Source organism: Amphiprion ocellaris, chromosome 21, assembly GCF_022539595.1.
Source record: "Amphiprion ocellaris isolate individual 3 ecotype Okinawa chromosome 21, ASM2253959v1, whole genome shotgun sequence".
NCBI classification, from domain to species: domain Eukaryota; kingdom Metazoa; phylum Chordata; class Actinopteri; family Pomacentridae; genus Amphiprion; species Amphiprion ocellaris.
This window is the reverse complement of record NC_072786.1, coordinates 19,637,592-19,656,035: the sequence shown is the minus strand read 5'-3', so window position 1 is coordinate 19,656,035 and position 18,444 is coordinate 19,637,592. Positions and strand designations below refer to the sequence as shown.

Here is an 18,444-nt window from a genome sequence, read left to right as displayed (position 1 = left end):
GGATAGCTTCTTTATATGTGCATCAAACTTAAGTTGTGGGTCTAGAGTTATACCTAAATATTTAAACTCATTTACCACCTCAGTTTCATTAGTATCAATAGTGATGTGAAATTTCTCAGGGACTTTCTGTCTTATTGAAAAGCACATTGATACTGTTTTTTTGTGATTGTTAAATGATTCATTCGTAGTCATTCTCAGACAGTAACCATCTGTCTGCTTAAGATGTCTGAAGCCTGACAGGGAGTCTTTGCTGAAATATAAACACTGTGTCATCAGCATACATCTGACATTCAGTGTCCGTACAGATGGTAAGCAAATCATTTACATATAAACAAAAAAGAATAGGACCTAAAACTGATCCCTGGAGCAGACCAGTCTTACTGTTCAGAGGAGATGTTTTCACATTCTGTAGTCAAACACACTACTGTCGATATTCCAAATATGAGCTAAGCAAACTAACAGCAGGAGCAGAAAAATTAAATTGTCTTAATTTACTGAGAAGTATCTCATGACTTACAGCGATGCAGAAAGCATACCAAATAAATTCAGTTCAAAAAAGCTAAAGTCCCATTGTAGTAATAATAATAATACTATCACAGTGTTTTTGATTTTGTCATATAAAGTGAAGTTACTGGATTTGTAACCCAAGTGTGACTCAAATCTAATCACTTCAAACCAACTTTTACAATGTAAGCAACAGCTACAAACAAAGGCACCATTTCTTACTCTCCAATAATTCAGGCAGAGCAGTGAAGTTATGTCGGGCACTGGCTGAATGCCATTAGTGATTCATCAGCTATTTGAGGACCAGCTGCCTTTTAACCCCTGATCATATTAATGTATATACAGTGAGGCTATTAAAATCTATTACTTCTCCCTCCTACCTGGACAGTTGATGCCAGCTCAAGTCAATCTTACCATGTGTCAAACTACTGCTGATAAAAGATGTACTTGACAAAAGATGTACAATTTTTTTGTTTATGTTTATAACGGCTGTCAATAAAACAACACAGTCAAAAATAAACACAAGGAAAAGAATCTTGTCATTTCAAATGGCCTTTAGGAATTTGGTAATGTTCATGAAGTAATGCTATAAGATTCAGATTCGAACAATTAAACTGTCCAGTTCCAGAGTGATGTATAGTTTTTCTTTTAACCACGAGAGATTCGTTCAGACCAGAGTTACAGAGTTAATACTGACGCTGGTGTGGAGATGAGTGCAGGTGCTGCTGTGGGGTTTTACTGCTAATCTCCCACCATGACGTCTGGTAGGATTGATAGGCACCACATGCAAAATAGCACTGCCAACCAGCTGCAGTTAACTCTAGACTGCGTTGATGCCTGTGTGTGTGTGTGTGTGTGTGTGTGTGTGTGTGTGTGTGTGTGTGTGTGTGTGTGTGTGTGTGTGTGTGTGTGTGTGTGTGTGTGTGTGTGTGTGTGTGTGTGTGTGAGAATCAAGGTCAGCTCACTGCCAGTTACACTGGGATAGATGTAAGAAACACACACACATTATTCTCTAAAGTCTTTCCTTCCATGCAGGGTGTGTGATTTAATGAGCAGCAGACAGCAGGCGATGCTGACCTTTCGAACCTCTCTCTGTCAGCTGAAGACAAATGTACACAGAAACTTCCATCTCCAGCATCAAATAGAAAGTTTAAAGATGACATTTACACCACTTTGTTTCCAAAATTAGCTGTTTTAAAAGTTATACTTTGGTGATCTTAAACTATAATGACAAATATTCAAATTAAATTTCAGTGCAGTTGACGACTTTAAATTGAACAAAAGAACCAAGTGGTTATGATGTCGATGATGTTATGCCACTTTTAATTTTTTGTTTCATGCTTTTTAGATGCATTTCAATATACCAATGTTTTTATAAAATGATTTTCAACGTAAATATGGATTTGATTTCATTCTTAGTAAAGTGTGAAAGTGGGAACCAAACAAGCTTCACCTCCTGAGCCACAGCCACCCTAGAAGACTAGTGTGTGTGTCTTTTAACCCTCTTCAATCCCAAATCCTAACTCAGGCTATACTATCTACTAAAACTGGCATTTTTCAAATATTGCCAAGTATAGTAAATTCACTTCAGTTAAAATTAGTGCAAGATTCATTGTGCTTCATTTCTGTTTTGGTTCAGTAACATCACTGCCACTAACTCCTTGTTGTAAGGCTGTAATTTAGATTTACATTTAAATTTTCCCTTAAGTAAAAGTTTTGTTGTTTTTTTTTTTTTTTAAATAAAGTAAAAAAAGTAAAAGTACTCACTATGCATACTAGCATATTTAAACATATCTATTTTGGATTATAATAACTGATGCAATAATTTGTTCATCATTTTAATACTGACATTGGTTCATGCCATTTTACTTTATATAATTTATCTGCTAAGTAACTTGTGGATTTAGCTTGGGGTATTACAGTCAGGTCCATACATATTTGGACACTGCCACAATTCTTTCAGCATTTGGGCTCTGTACACCACCACAGTAGATTTGAAATAAAACAACCAGGGTGTGCTTTAACTGCAGATTTGCAGGTTTAATTTGAGGGTAGTCACATCCAAATCAGGTGAACGGTGCAGGAATTACAACACATTTTATATGTGCCCTCCACCTTTTTAAGGGAACAAAAGTAATTGGACAGTTTACTGCTCAGCTGTTCCATGGCCAGGTGTGTGTTATTCTATCATTATTTCATTTACAAGGAGCAGATAAAAGGTCTAGAGTTCATTGCAAGTGTGGTATTTGTGTCTGGAATCTGGTGAGGTCAACTCTCAATATGAAGTTCAAAGAGCATCACTATCAGTGAAGCAAGCCATCATTAGGCTGAAAAGTCAAACCCATCAGAGAGATAGCAAAAACATTAGTTATGGACAAATCAACTGTTTGGTACATTCTTAAAAAGGAAGAACACATTGGTGAGCCCATCAATGCCAAAAGACCCAGAAGACCACAGAAAATGAGTGTGGTGGATGACAGAAAAAGTACTTCATAACAGTTGTCCAGATCAGGAACACTCTCCAGGAGGTAGGGGTATCTGTGTCAAAGTCAACGTATGGGAGAAGACTTCACCACAGTGAATACAGAAGGTTCACCACAAGGTGTAAATGAATCCAACTGAGCTGCATTTCACCTTCAAGACAAAACTGACGTGAAAATGCTCCAAGAACAAGCAGGAAGTGAAGACAGCAACAGTAGAGGCCTGGCAGAGTATCACCAGGGACCAAACCCAGCATCTGGTAGGATGTCTATGGGTTCCAGACTTCAGGCTATCATTGACTGTAAAGGATTTGCAACCAAATATTAAAAGTGACAATTTGATTCATAATTATACTAGTTTGTCCAATTACTTTTGGTCCCTTTAAAAGGTGGAGGGCACATATAAAATGTTCACCTGATTTGGATGTAAATACCCTCAAATTAGAGCTGACAGTCTGCACTTAAAGCACATCCTGATTGTTTCATTTCAATCCACTGTGGTGGTGACAGAGCCCAAATGATGAAAAATGTGTCAAATATTTATCGACCAGACTGTAAATTATCGTGGGTCAAGGGGTGCTGGAGTCTATCCCAGCTGACTTAGGGTGAAGGCAGAGGACACCCTGGACAGGTCACCAGTCTATCACAGGACTACATATAGAGACAAACAATCACACTCACATTCACACCTACAGACAATTTAGAATCACCAATTAACCTCAGCATGTTTTTGGACTGTGGAAGGAAGCTGGAGAACCCGGATCAAACCCACACAGGGAGAACATGCAAACTCCATGACCCCAGGCCTGGGCCGGGATGCGAACCAGGGATCTTCTAGCTGCAAGGCGACAGTGCCAACCACCAAGCAACTGTGCAGTCCATATATTTTGTTTGTTGATCGTATTTTGTATTGTTAAAATAAATATGTGAAATAACTGGAGCTATTAAATAAATGTGATGAAATAAATAATGAAACATTTCCTTCTTAAATGAAATGTTGGCTAAAGGCAGGGGACAGAGAGACAGAAAATCACATTCACACCTACGTGCAATTTAGAATCACCAATTAACCTCAGCTTGTTTTTGGACTGTGGGAGGAAGCTGGAGAACCCGGAGAAAACCCAACTGCTACTTCACACATGTATGAAGTAACAGAAATTGGAAATATTTAAGTAACAAGCAACAAAAAGCTTTGGTTATGTACAGTGCTTGAGTAAAAACAGATACTTTCCACCACTACAAGACATGATCTACACAAGAGCTGCAATAAATAATCAATTAGTGGTCAACTATTAAACTAATTGTTAATTATTTTCATCATCGATTCTTTAGTTTGAGTTATTTTTTAAGAAAATAAAGTCAAAATTCTCAGATTCTAGATTCTGATATGTGGATACTCACTTGTTTCTTTCCTTCTCCCTGACAGTAAACTGAACTTGTTTGGATTGTTGATCAAACAAGGCTCAGGTTTTCAGAAATCTGTGTAATATTTGTCACAATTTTCCATGAAATTGGAAAACCAAACACTGAATTGATTAAACTAGAGAACAATCAATAGAATAATCAACAATGGAAATAATGACTCGCTACAGTTCTATTCATGATGGTTTTTTTTGTTTTTTTGGGACTTTGAGAGTTAGTAATGAAGTGAATGTCAGTTTGGATTGTCAGACTTTGTCCCACAGTTTTGCTAACAGGAATGAATGTACAATCCTGACCTTGGGAAGTCATTATGCTGTATCTGGAGCAGCTCCAGAGAGTGTCCTGGTGATGTCACAGATTATATGAAGCACTCAGTCAGAACACTTTAACAGCTAAATCAGTTACTTAGAGTGATTCTTACAGAACCAATCCAATGTGCTGATATTCACAACTTTGCTACAACAATCTCTACACTTGAGCTAACACACTGACAGCAAAGGCTCACTCCTGGTACTAAAATACAATAACAACTACGAGTCAGGATTTCTTGCTTCTGACAAATACACTTCATTTATTTGTTGTTCCAAGAAAATACTGAGTGGCAACATAACTTAATTTAAACACAATGAAACTAAAGCCTATTATCTGATTTCTTCATGAGCCCCTGAAGGATATAGGAGTTATAGCCCTCATTTGTCGGAGAGGAACTTTTCCTCTCTCTTTTCTCTCTCCCTTCACATTAGTTGTTATCCGTGTGAACAGCTCAAAGATGCATAGATCAATATAAATACGGCAGGTTTGAAGAAGAGTGTCCTCTTTAATCTGGGACCAAGAGACAAATACAGACAAAGACAACAGCAGAGAGGAAAGAAAGGGCCTAGGAAGAGCAGTTGAGGAAGGGCCATAACATAAGACTGTGTAGCAACAACACAAGCAGTAGCAAGAGGTTTCTTTTAAGAGAAGCTAGAGTCTGTGTGCACCAAGAAGAGCACGGCTTCCACTTCCATGTTGTGCTACATTCATGCTAATTTACCCAAGCTGAACCAAATAACTCTGTTCACATACATGGGCTGGTTTCCTTGAGCAGATGTGAGGACATCTGTTTTCTATAAACACACTTTTCTGGGAATGAAGAATTTTAAATATTACACAGTTTTCATTTAATTGTGGAAAACCAAAATCATGATCATGATCAATATTCTATTAATTGTGCAGCCCTACAACTGGCAATCCATTCTTTTTGCAATCAGATCTGTTCAACTTGTCCAACCTTTTTAATGTTGCTCCTCTTCCTCGATCATATTGCTGTGCACAAACTGTGTCTTGTTAATAAGGTGAAGAAAAAACACTAAGCATATCAAGGAACCCTTAAGTCAAACTATGGGATGTTTAATCAGACAGATAAAAGAGCCTAGCTGCACCAAGATTATGGAGAATATCTGTGTTAATATGCATCTTTCACAAATCTTTGGTACATGTGAGGAAGACCATTTTTTGAATACAGCTACTTGATCTGTTCAATGGTGCAGCTCATATGTCACAAAAACACCATATCCAATTGTTTTTCTGCTGTCACAGCTGAGGTGTGTGTATGTGTGAGTGAGTGCTGTGTGTGTGTTGCTGTGCTGGGTGTGTCCATAAAGATGGTGTAATCCTTGAGGGAGGAGCAGGACAAAAGGAATGACAGCCATTCTGCTCCATCCATCTCATCCTCTCAAACTCCACCATCCCTCTGTCATTACCCCGCTGTGTTTTTACTGAGGTGTGTAGCTGCCAGATTCTCACCTTCTTTTACTCCCTTCACATTCTGCTGAATTACGAAAGTAGGAAGAAGATGAGAACGCTGGCAGGAAGAGAAGGAGGGATGGAGAGAGAAAAAGAAGAGAGGGGGAGGGGAGTAATCACCTTTGAAAGTGCTTCCTACCACTCCCCTGGAATAGGCCCTTTGTTCCATCTCTTTATTGTTTACAACACTTCTCCTCCTTCCCATCCCTCCATCACCTCACTCACCAGAACAACAATAAAAACAACCAAGAAAAGCATATGGGAATCAAACAACCTTTGCTTCACAATAAACTGAAAGATATTCTGTTTCTAAATCATACAAGCATTACATTGATGAGCCAAAACAATATTCTGTTGGGCTTGTCAAAACAGTTTCAACCTGTCAAAGCCTGGACTCTACAAGACCTCTGAAGGTGCCCTGTGGGCTCCAACAAATTAGCAGCAGATCCTTTAAGTCCTACAAATTGCAGTTCTGTGTACAAGTGATGTTACTGTAAATCAGCACAGGCTGTTGCTTGACTGCTGTGGGTACAATCAATGTCAAACATTGTACTGTCGCTGTCTCATTACTTTTAAATGTATTAAAAAGTAGGAAACTGGGATCTAATGTGAGTTATGCACAGGCTGTATCACTACCAATTTGTAATACTTTTGTTGAAAGCTTGAAAATGATAATTTTATAAACATAACTGTCCCACAATGTTATGTGAAATTCCTGTCTGAATATTGGCAAGTTAACAGACTTTCTGAGCATATCCCTCTCACTGGTTTCAGGTAGTGTTAGGATCCCTTAATGTTCATATCAGTTGTTTATGGAACTGTTATTATTGTAACACTGTACCAGTAATAACACTTCACTTCAGCCAGAACATGAATAAAAAGGCAATGCTGTCATTAAGTCACTTTGTGTTGGAACTGTAATTCAGGAAATTTATAACATATTAAGTTTTGTGATCTTTCTGTGTGAAGTTTACATATTCTCCCTGTGCATGGTTGAGTTTTCTCCAGGTTCTCCAGCTTCCTCCCACAGTCCAAAAACAGGCTGAGGTTAATTGGTGATTCTAAATTGCACATAGATGTGAGTGTGATTAGAAATGTCCATATTTTTAAAGAAAAGCACTGTTTTTCAATGAATATAACATTAAATGAATGATAAATCCAGTGTAGACATTGTTAATGTGGTAAATGACTATTCTAGCTGGAAACAGCTGATTTTTAATGGAATATCTCCATAGGGGTACAGAGGAACATTTCCAGCAACCATCACTCCTGTGTTCTAATGCTACATTGTATTACCTAATGGTGGTGAAAGGCTAATTGATGATTAGAAAATCTTTGTGCAATTATGCTAGCACATGAATAAAAGTGTGAGTTTTATCAGAAAGATGAAATTGTCTGTGTGACCCCAAACTTTTGAACGGTAGTATACAAAACTACAACAATACAACACAAATTGTAATTAAACAGACTTATATTTTAAAATTTTGTTCCAGTTCATATAATTGGTTGTCTGCCATGGGAGCATACAGGCAGCAGGACTCATGCTGGACAATCTGTTAAAGATCACTGATGAACAACTTACATGTTGTATTATGTACAGTGCAGTATATGGTAAAGGTTTGGTTAGATTTAAAGGTTAGAGGTTAGAGGTCCATCCATCCATCCAAAAACCTCATTTCCCTCTTTGCTGTCATCATAATTAGTATGACCACTAAAGGACACTGTCACATGATCATAAACAGATGTGTTCATGAAGGATTTGCTAGAGGTTATCTAACAATAAAACATAGCTATGGATCGCAATAAGCTGCAGCGCAAACCACCTTCAGGGTCATTATTTATGATGGCAGTCTCAGTCAGGAATCATCATGAAATCACCATGATCTCATAGTTAATGAATAATTCACCAAGTGCTTCTACTATTGTGTGTGTGTATGTAGACACTGGTCCAGCCATGCATGTTTGAGACATACAGTCTGCTCTTAAGTGCCTCTGAGCATGTGTTTCTGTCCCATTCATGACAAACAGAGAGCAGACAGATAGAGGTCAAGCATCCAGAGTTTGTCTGCAGCTTACAGACTACAGCAGCGGGCAAAATACGTGCAACACTATCCAGTACAACATTATCGAGTGAAACACAGCTACAGTATAAGGCTTCTCCTTGCCTGAGAATTACTTTCTAATGACTGATTTTTGCTGATTTCTTCCCTTGTATCTGCAGAGGATCCATAAACCCACTACCTCTTAAACTCTGGTAAGCAAAGAAGGAGGAAAGCTGACTGGGAATCAGTGTCTGGTGACAACAAGCCATGGAGAGAAGCATCCCATTGGCTGGCTGACATCACAGAGGAGTAACTGAGCGTCCCCATGGGTCACTCAGTCCCGCTCTGTTTTTAGCCCAGTCGTCTGCTGATGCACTCGCTGCAATTTTCATTTTTGCTCCACTCGTCACACATCTGACACACTCACACTGCTTCTTGGAAGACCCCTAAACCATTTGGCTGAGCTATTACTGTGGCCTCAGCATCACAACACTTCAGACAAAGCAACAGGGACTTCCTGTATGTCAATCAGGACCTTTATTATTGATATAGAAAAAAAAACAAAAACCTGTTTATATTGGAACGAACATGTTTTACACTCTTGTAGTGTTAATTTTGATCTTATTTGATTGATATATTTCCCATCTAAATTGTGAGGAGGATGTATGGCATCTTTTTATTTTAAACAAAATGTTAAATGTAATAGATGGCATACTTAAAAATCCACGGAAACTGATTAAAATTGGTATTTGAAGGAAAATCCAAAGATTTTAAACAATGTAAGGCTTATTCCCATTCAACATTTTCAAATGTAAGAATTTTCTCCATCTTAAAGTATAAAGTTATTTTTGGTACATCTGGACAAAAGCTTTCCATAAGAAAAAAGAAAAAAAAAAGTTTGCTTGTCTGACAACAAAATGTAGAATAAAAAAATTAAGAAAAAAAAAAAGAACCCGAGTGGCCCAAAAAATCCAAAGAAAAAAAAAGGTTTAGCAGTTGCTTTTCCATGAGTTTTTCATAAACATTTTCCCTAATCTACTAGTTCAGTTAGTAATTGACTAAGTATTGGTTGCTGTCACTGTGTTTCCTCTTGTTTTTGCTCCTTTCCTTCTTTCTGCTTGTTTGTTATCTTTGTATGTTTGGTAAACATTGTTGAAAAGAAAAAAGAAGACCCAGTGCTCCATGAATTTCTGTGACTGCTAGAAATATATTATAGTGCTGCTGGTTTTCAGATGGTAATGTCAGTCTTGGCTATAAGAGTCATCATGCTGTGGTGGGGTGCTAAAAGAGAAATTCATCCTAAATCATTATTTACACTGATACACTGCTACATTTTGGACTAGCAAGTCAATATCTAAGTAAAAGCGGGAAGACAGTTAACTGATGTCACTTCCACCAAAACCATTAAAGGCCACAAGGAATCTTTTTTTTTTTTTAAAGCAAAGATACTTAAGTCCATTTCCCACTGTATCATCAGCTCCTTTGTGTAGTGGCCTACACCTGAGCTGGTACTGAGCCTCATTATAAGCTGCACAGAATGGAGATAAGTTCACTGTACAAATCAGTGTGATGGACCCCTGTTGGGCTAATTAACAGTGAGCTGTGGCTAGCTCTTTACAGACCTCTGATAGAGTCATCACAGGGTTCCTCCTGCTGCCAAGGCAGTGATTATTACATTAAACCAGCCAGTACACATCTCCCAATTAACTAATGCACATGACAACAACTGAGTGAAGCCATACAACCTTCTGTGCTTTGTAAGGAAATGTGCTTTTTTTTTAGATGCCTCATGAATCAGGCCACAAAGGTGAGATAAGTTCTGTCTATTGGCTCACAATCTGAGTTTCAGGGACTTTTGATTGATCACAAATGAAGAGTAAAGATAGTCATTATCACTACTGACAGTAGTCCATCCATCCATCATCTATACACTCCTTAATCCTCATTAGGGTCATGGGGTGCTGGAGTCTATCCCAGCTGATTTAGGGTGAAGGCAGGGGACACCTGGACAGGTCACCAGTCTATCATAGGGCTACATATAGAGACAAACAACCACACTCACATTCACACCTACAGGCAATTTAGAGTCATCAATTAACCTCAGCATGTTTTTTGGACAGGGGCTGCACAGTGGCGTAGTGGTTAGCACTTTCGCCTTGCAGCAAGAAGGTCCCTGGTTCGCGTCCCGGCTTTCCCGGGATCTTTCTGCATGGAGTTTGCATGTTCTCCCTGTGCATGCGTGGGTTTTCTCCGGGTACTCCGGCTTCCTCCCACAGTCCAAAAATATGCTGAGGTTAATTGATTATTCTAAATTGCCCGTAGGTGTGAATGTGTGAGTGCTTGTTTGTCTTTGTATGTGGCCCTGCGACAGACTGGCGACCTGTCTAGGGTGTCCCCTGCCTTCGCCCGAGTCAGCTGGGATAGGCTCCAGCCCCCCCCCCGCGACCCTAGTGAGGATTAAGCGGTGTATAGATAATGGATGGATGGATGGATGTTTTTGGACTGTGAGAGGAAGCTGGACAACATGGAGAAAACCCATGCATGCACAAGGACAAAATGCCACGGTGGGGGCTGGAGCCTTTTCCAGCTGACTTAGGGTGAAGGCAGTATGAAAATATTGCAAAGAAAAAAGAATTCAAATAAAATAAGATGAAATTTATTCTGATATTCTTCAAAGAATTACAACTAAACAATAACAAGAAAGATTTTTCGTCATATTTCTAGTGGTACCCTTCTCTCTCTACTGGTGCTTCCTTTGTTTCTGCCCCTCCTTGTGTCTCCTGTTATTTCCTCTGTGTGTTATTACTCCACCAAGGAGGCAGAGCCCAGGCTGAGTTATGTGACTGTTTGTCTGTCTGTTAGCAACATTACTCAAAAACAGACCAACGGATTTAGATGAAATTTTCAGGGAAGGTCAGAAATGACACAAGGACCATGGGATTAGATTTTGGAAGTGATGCAGCCTATAGTCTGGATCCACAGATTTGTTAAAGATTTCTGTATCATTGCAGCATGGCTTCACTGTAACTATGACAATAAGTGAACACTACGTCAGCTGCCTGCTGATGATCACATGATTGCAATCCTACTACAAATGCACCACTGCAGACTTATCAGGACTTATGTGTCAGAAATGATACAAGGAATGAGCAGCCTTGGTGGAGTACTGCGTTCTCTGAGTGATTTTCTAGTTTCTCTGTGTCCATACCTGAGCCTGGCACTCTGTAGAACTCTTGTCTACAATCAGCCTTTACACCTGCTGCATATATACCCCAGTCCTACATTCCATTCTCCACCAGATCATCCTGTCATCCAGAACATACAGATACTACTATACCTCTGCTCTTGCCTGTGTAGATCCTACTTTGTATCTGCAGTCTGTCTCTTGGTAGATTTATATAAACAGAGATAAAAGTCCTACATTTAAGTATGAAAGGAGCTTCAGGATAAACGTATTCAAATATGAGCCATACAGAGAAGAATATCTTCAGTTTCTGACAGTACTTTGCTAATGTTAGCAGATCTCAGGAGGAGCAAAGTATCAGATTATGGACTAACACTGAAATATTGTTTAAAACTAGAGTAGAGGCAGCAACAAACAAAAACATGCCAAGCTACATGTTGCAATTTACATAAATATCAGAAAAGTCAATGTCACACAAACATATTGACTATAACATAACAGCCGACTTTCTTTCAGTGGTTATGAATGTCTGACAATAATGTATGATGCCAATTACCTCACTGAATATTATACAAAAAGTTTGAGTTGAGTTTGAGTTTTAGACCTTAGATCTGGAGCTGTTTTCTATCAATGGGTCCCAGTTTTTCCTTCTTCTCCATTCCAAAAGGAAGGAGTCCTATCCGAGGTAAGGGCAAACGATATGCATGGGGTTCAAACTGACAGGGTTGTTGGCAGAGTTACTTCATCTGGGATCCCCATCGTCAATGATGTTCAGCAACTACAAACCATGAATGTGCTTTAGGTGTGTTGTGTAGTCAGAATTTACCCAGTGGATGGTGACTGTTAGCTCTAAAAAAGTCTAAGTATTATTTAGAAGTTTCCATTCAAGTCCTAATTAAAACTAATAGTCAAGCTAACAATAAACTGGTGTTTTGTGTCTGAGTTTGGCTCTGAGTACAGCTGAATGAAAGGCCACTGAGTACAAATATAAATAGCTTCTTGTATAAATGATTCACTGTAGCAGACTTTCAGCATTCAAGTATGTGCTCTACAGAAACATTACTATTTCATGGACATGCACAAAACTCCAACACCATTCACGATATAATTTCCTGAGTCGGTATCTGGTCTCATTACCGTTCTATGAGACTTTGCAGTACAGTTGCTGTCTTAGCCTGTCATTCATTGTGAGGAGATGTAAGTGTACAACACTATATCTGATTTCTCACAAAACCAAAATGCAAATACAACAGCTTCTGAAAAACACCTGATTAGTTCAAGTGTGAGGTGGCATGGTGGTGGAATGGTTAGCACTGTGCTCAGTTTGAAGCTGCCGGTAAGCTGGGGCTATTCTCTGTGGAGTTTGCTTGTGTGTGTTTTTTCTTTCTCCCATAGTATAACTACATGCATGTCAGATGAACTGGTGGTTCTAAAATGATTGTAGCTGTGTGTGAGCATACATGGTTGTCTATCTCTTTGTGTTGGCCCTGTGATGGACTGGAGACCTGTTCAGAGTGTAACCTGTCTCTCACCCAGTATCAGCTGGCATAGGCAGCAGGCCTCCATGACTCTCTGTGGGATAAAGCAGCACATAGATAATGGATAGCTAGATGAGGGTTTGCATTTACAGGCCCCTTCTGCTAAATTTGTGTTGATCATTATACTAAATGCAAAAAAAACTAAGAGTCTTTTCTCTCATTTAGTATAATGATCAGCATTGTCACTTCATGATACACAATGTTCTTATGAAAAATTCCTGCATCATTATTTTTTAAATACACCAATCTCTGCTGTTTTTCTCTATTTAATATCAGTGAAGATGTTAGGGTTTGGGGCTGTAGATCAGACAACACACATCATCTGAATACATTTAAGGATAAGTTACCCATCAGTAAATCTGAAAAATAATACACAGATGAATCTGTAAAATAAGTGATCTTTACTTGCAACCTTAAACAAGCCAAAACCCACCTTCCACTGACACGATACTAAGTACAGTCAGTCAAATGTGAAACAGGAGAAAGGTCTTTAAATTGTCTAGGTCATACACATGTGGACAAAATTGTTGGTACCATTGGTTAATGATGGTCACAGAAATAATTTGAATGTGACAAAAATAATAATAATTAAAAATTGTGTGAAAATTAACCAATGAAAATCAGACATTGCTTTTGAACCGTGGTTCAACAGAAAATTTTTAAAAAATAAACTCATGAAACAGGCCTGGACAAAAATGATGGTACCCTTAATATTTTGTTGCACAACCTTTTGAGGCAATCACTGCAATCAAATGATTTCTGTAACTGTCAATGAGACTTCTGCACCTCTCAGCAGGTATTTTGGTCCACTCCTCATGAGCAGACTGCTCCAGTTGTCTCAGGTTTGAAGGGTTCCTTCTCCAGACGGCATGTTTCAGCTCCTTCCACAGATGTTCAATAGGATTTAGATCAGGGCTCATAGAAGACCACTTCAGAATAGTCCAATGTTTTCCTCTTAGCCATTCTTGGCTGTTTTTAGCTGTGTGTTTTGGGTCATTATCTTGTTGCAAGACCCATGACCTGCGACTGAGACCAAGCTTTCTGACACTGGGCAGCACATTTCTCTGTAGAATACCTTGATAGTCATGAGATTTCATTGTACCCTGCACAGATTCCAGACACCCTGTGTCAGATGCAGCAAAGCAGCCCCAGAACATAACAGAGCCTCCTCCATGTTTCACAGTAGGGACAGTGTTCTTTTCTTGATATGCTTCATTTTTGCATCTGTGAACATAGAGGTGATGTGCCAAAAAGTTCCAGTTTTGTCTCGTCTGTCCATAGGACATTCTCCCAGAAGCTTTGTGGCTTATCAACATGCAGTTTGGCAAATTCCAGTCTGGCTTTTTTATGATTTGTTTTCAACAATGGTGTCCTCCTTGGTCGTCTCCCATGAAGTCCACTTTGGCTCAAACAACGACGGATGGTGTGATCTGACACTGATGTACCTTGACCTTGGAGTTCACCTTTAATGTCTTTAAAGGTTGTTCTGGGCTCTTTTGTTACCATTCCTATCATCCGTCTCTTCCATTTGTCATCAATTTTCCTCCTGCGGCCACATCCAGGGAGGTTGGCTACAGTCCCATGGATCTTAAATTTCTGAATAATATGTGCAACTGTAGTCACAGGAACATCAAGCTGCTTGGAGATGGTCTTATAGCCTTTACCTTTAACATGCTGGTCTATAATTTTCTTTCTAATCTCCTGAGACAACCCTCTCCTTGGCTTCCTCTGGTCCATGTTTAGTGTAGTACAAACCATGTCACCAAACAGCACAGTGACTACTTATAACCCTATAAATAGGCCGACTGACTGGTTACAAGTTTGTAGATACCTGTGATGCTAATTAGAGGACACACCTTGATTGAACATGTCCCTATGGTCACATTATTTTCAGTCTTTTCTAGGGATACCATCATTTTTGTCCAGGCCTGTTTCATGAGTTTATTTTTTTAAATAATTCTGTTGAACCACAGTTCAAAAGCAATGTCTGACTGTCATTGGTTAATTTTCATAGAATTATTATTTATTATTACTTTTGTCAGATTCAAATTATTTCTGTGACCATTGTGGGTTTTTCTTTCATCAACCTGGGGGTACCAACAATTTTGTCCACATGTGTAATTTTCTGTAGAAAGAAGAAGGCAAAAGAGTGGAAAAACAAAGCATAAATCTACAAATAGTGGATGAGGTTGGGTCTAGATGTGGTGCTGTCTCAGTGTCTATATGTTCAGTCAGATTTTTTGTTGTTTGTCCTGTTGTCACATTGCACAAAAATAAACAAAACAACTGGAAAGCACTGCTTTAAAGCTAGAATCTGCTCCTTGTAGTGCCTTTAAAGCTACAATCTGTCATGGGCACTGTGTAGCAAGATATGTCCATGTTAAAATACTTCTGATTATTAAAGATACTGTTCTTTCTCTTATCAGGATTAATATTAATTTTTTGTCCACTTTTTTCAACTACATTCCTAGAACTCAGCAGTAAACTTGGTGAATACATAGTTATTACTGACAGGAATGACAAAGAAAGAAAACTACAAAATAAAGATCTGGCTTGTTTACAACCAGAATTAGTTTGTCACTCACTGAACCTCCAGTTGCTCCAGCTGAGCTGTGCTTGCACTGAGAACCTTCCAACAAGGAGTGCATTCAGCCTTGAACTACTCTAAATGATTTCTGCTGTTAGTACAATACATACTGATTCACAGATAGGAGTTTGTTTTTAAGCCAAAAAATTGTCTCAACATTATGATGCATACATATTTTTCTATTTCTTTCATAAACAGGCAAAAACAATAAATACATTTCTTATAACAATAACTGACACGAGCTGGATTTAACGGTAAACACTATAACCAAATCTATTGGTATATATAATGTAGACAGTGTCTTCACACTGTTTATTATTCTGAATATATTCCTGCTTCTCACATTGCCATATCGTCTGGGCAAGTATATTACGCACAATTCTTCACAAAATCGTTCTTCTAAAAAACACTTTTACAAAGTTTTACAAAACAATTACAATCTGCTCCTCTAGTTCAATAAACTGGCACGATAGGAAAAAAAATCACAATTTAACAAAGGAAAAGATAATTTCTGATTTACTTTTGAAATTAACTCTCACATTCTTGCTTAATGAGCTAATCTTCCTCTTCCCAAATTCCAAATATCAAACAATCAGAAAGAAAAGGTTTTTACTGATATAGGATCCAGAATTAAAGGAGTGCTGTTGACTATATACATATCCATCCATCATCTATACATCGCTTAATCTTCATTAGGGTCACAGGGGGCTGAAGTCTATCCCAGCTGACTGAGGGTGAAAGCAGGGAACACCCTGGACAGTCTATCACAAGACTACATATAGAGACAAACAATCACACTCACATTCACCCCACGGACAGTTTAGAATCATCAGTTAATCTCAGCATGTTTTTGGTAAGTGAGAGGAAGCTGGAGAAGCTGGAGAAAACCCACACATGCACAGGGAGAACATGCAAACTCCATGCAGAGTGATCCCAGTCTGGGTGGAGAACCTGGGATCTTCTGTTTGTAATCATCGTGTGCGTGCGTGCGTGCGTGCCTGTGTGTGTGTGTGTGTGTGTGTGTGTGTGTGTGTGTGTGTGTGTGTGTGTGTGGGCGTGTGTGTGTGTGTGTGTGTGTGTGTTATATTTGCTTTTCTTGTTTCCTTGCACATTCGTTTTCACTTCTTGTTCAAGTGTATCTGTGCTAAATAATTTTCTGTTGACATGTAATATGTTTGAGCTGCTTCACACACACACACACACACACACACACACACACACACACACACACACACACACACACACACACACACACACACACACACACACACGAACACAGTCTGGCCGCTACAACACTCTTGTCTTGCTTTGTCTTCAAGTAGCTCACATTTGTACAAATTTAAACTGCAGACAGACAGTTGAGCTGGTAAACAAAGTGGAAGGGTTGCTCTACTGTATTCAGATCCAGTATTCAGCATGTTTATGATTGTGTGTATGACTTCATTTTTAAAAACAGATTTTCAATCAAATAAGCTCATTGAGGGCTGCACAGTGGCGTAGTGGTTAGCACTTTCACCTTGCAGCGAGAAGATCCCTGGTTCGCGTCCCGGCTTTCCCGGGATCTTTCTGCATGGAGTTTGCATGTTCTCCCTGTGCATGCGTGGGTTTTCTCCGGGTACTCCGGCTTCCTCCCACAGTCCAAAAATATGCTGAGGCTAATTGATTATTCTAAATTGCCCGTAGGTGTGAATGTGAGAGTGATTGTTTGTCTTTGTATGTGGCCCTGCGACAGACTGGCGACCTGTCTAGGGTGTCCCCTGCCTTCGCCCGAGTCAGCTGGGATAGACTCCAGCCCCCCCGCGACCCTAGTGAGGATTAAGCGGTGTATAGATAATGGATGGATGGATAAGCTCATTGAAAAGTGTGCTACTTTGGCTCTTTGCTGCTGCCTTTCTCTCTCAGCTGTCACTCTGTTCTCAAACAATGTCCCGCCCACAGCGCTGTCTGACTGGTTACACATCACAAGAATCAGCCCATAATGACCGACGGATAACTGTTGAAAAGGTCTATTTTAATTAAAAGATTGCAAAACATAAATAAACAAAGGTATTATATGTTTGTCATGGAATGTGTCCTATTCTTAATTTTGACACCAAGACTCATTTTCACTGCAAATGTACATCAGTTCCAAATATCGGTAAGTCTTCTTGATCATGAATAATTGTTATCAGTATTGGCCCTGTAAAAAAACATATTGGTCCCATTCTGGTACATTTCTTATAAAGAGCAAGGTATTGTTGTTAGGATTTTGTGGAGACCAAACCAGAGTTAACAGGAGAGTGACCACAGAACTCATTCATCATGTGGACACAAACACCACGATTTTAAGGTGAAACATGTCACTTTGTTTACAGCTTGCTGTGCTGCCCTGGACTGGCCAAAGAAACAATCCTTCAACAAAAGAACGGTGATTATTATTTGTCCTTCAGAAAGTTCATTGCGGATTAAAATGAACAGCAAGCTCCTATTGATCCCCATCAGATTTCAGCCCCCAAAACCAAGCAGGACTCCAGTGCTGAAGTACAACCTGACCTTCAGTTCACTAAACTCACTTATTTAAGATGATGCACCATAGAGTTAATGTTCCTTAAAATTAGAAAGGTTTTTGGAAATGGCGTCTCTTGATAGGAATTTTCCATGTTCCTGTCATAGTGACAAGAAAGGAAAAGTTTATTTCAAGTGGGGAGTTGTGGAAGTCAAAACGAGAAGTTCTCATTGGTATCTTTACATTAGCCTGTAATTATAACTTGCATTTTAGTCAATAAATCTGCTTATGAAAACAGTCTGAGTTTAAGCAGGCTAATAGAATATGTAAAAACATAGCCTCGGGATTAGAATACTGTGAAAATAACAAAGCAAATCAGACAGATGGAGATCAGTAGCTTAGGCTCATATGTACATC

General features: G+C 39.0%; 1 protein-coding gene across 14 annotated transcripts in view; it reads right to left on the bottom strand.

Moving 5' to 3' along the window:
- LOC111573495 (protein bicaudal D homolog 1-like) overlaps positions 1–18,444 on the bottom strand; it is a 60,140-nt gene that overhangs the window by 40,837 nt on the left and 859 nt on the right. The window lies entirely within an intron of this gene.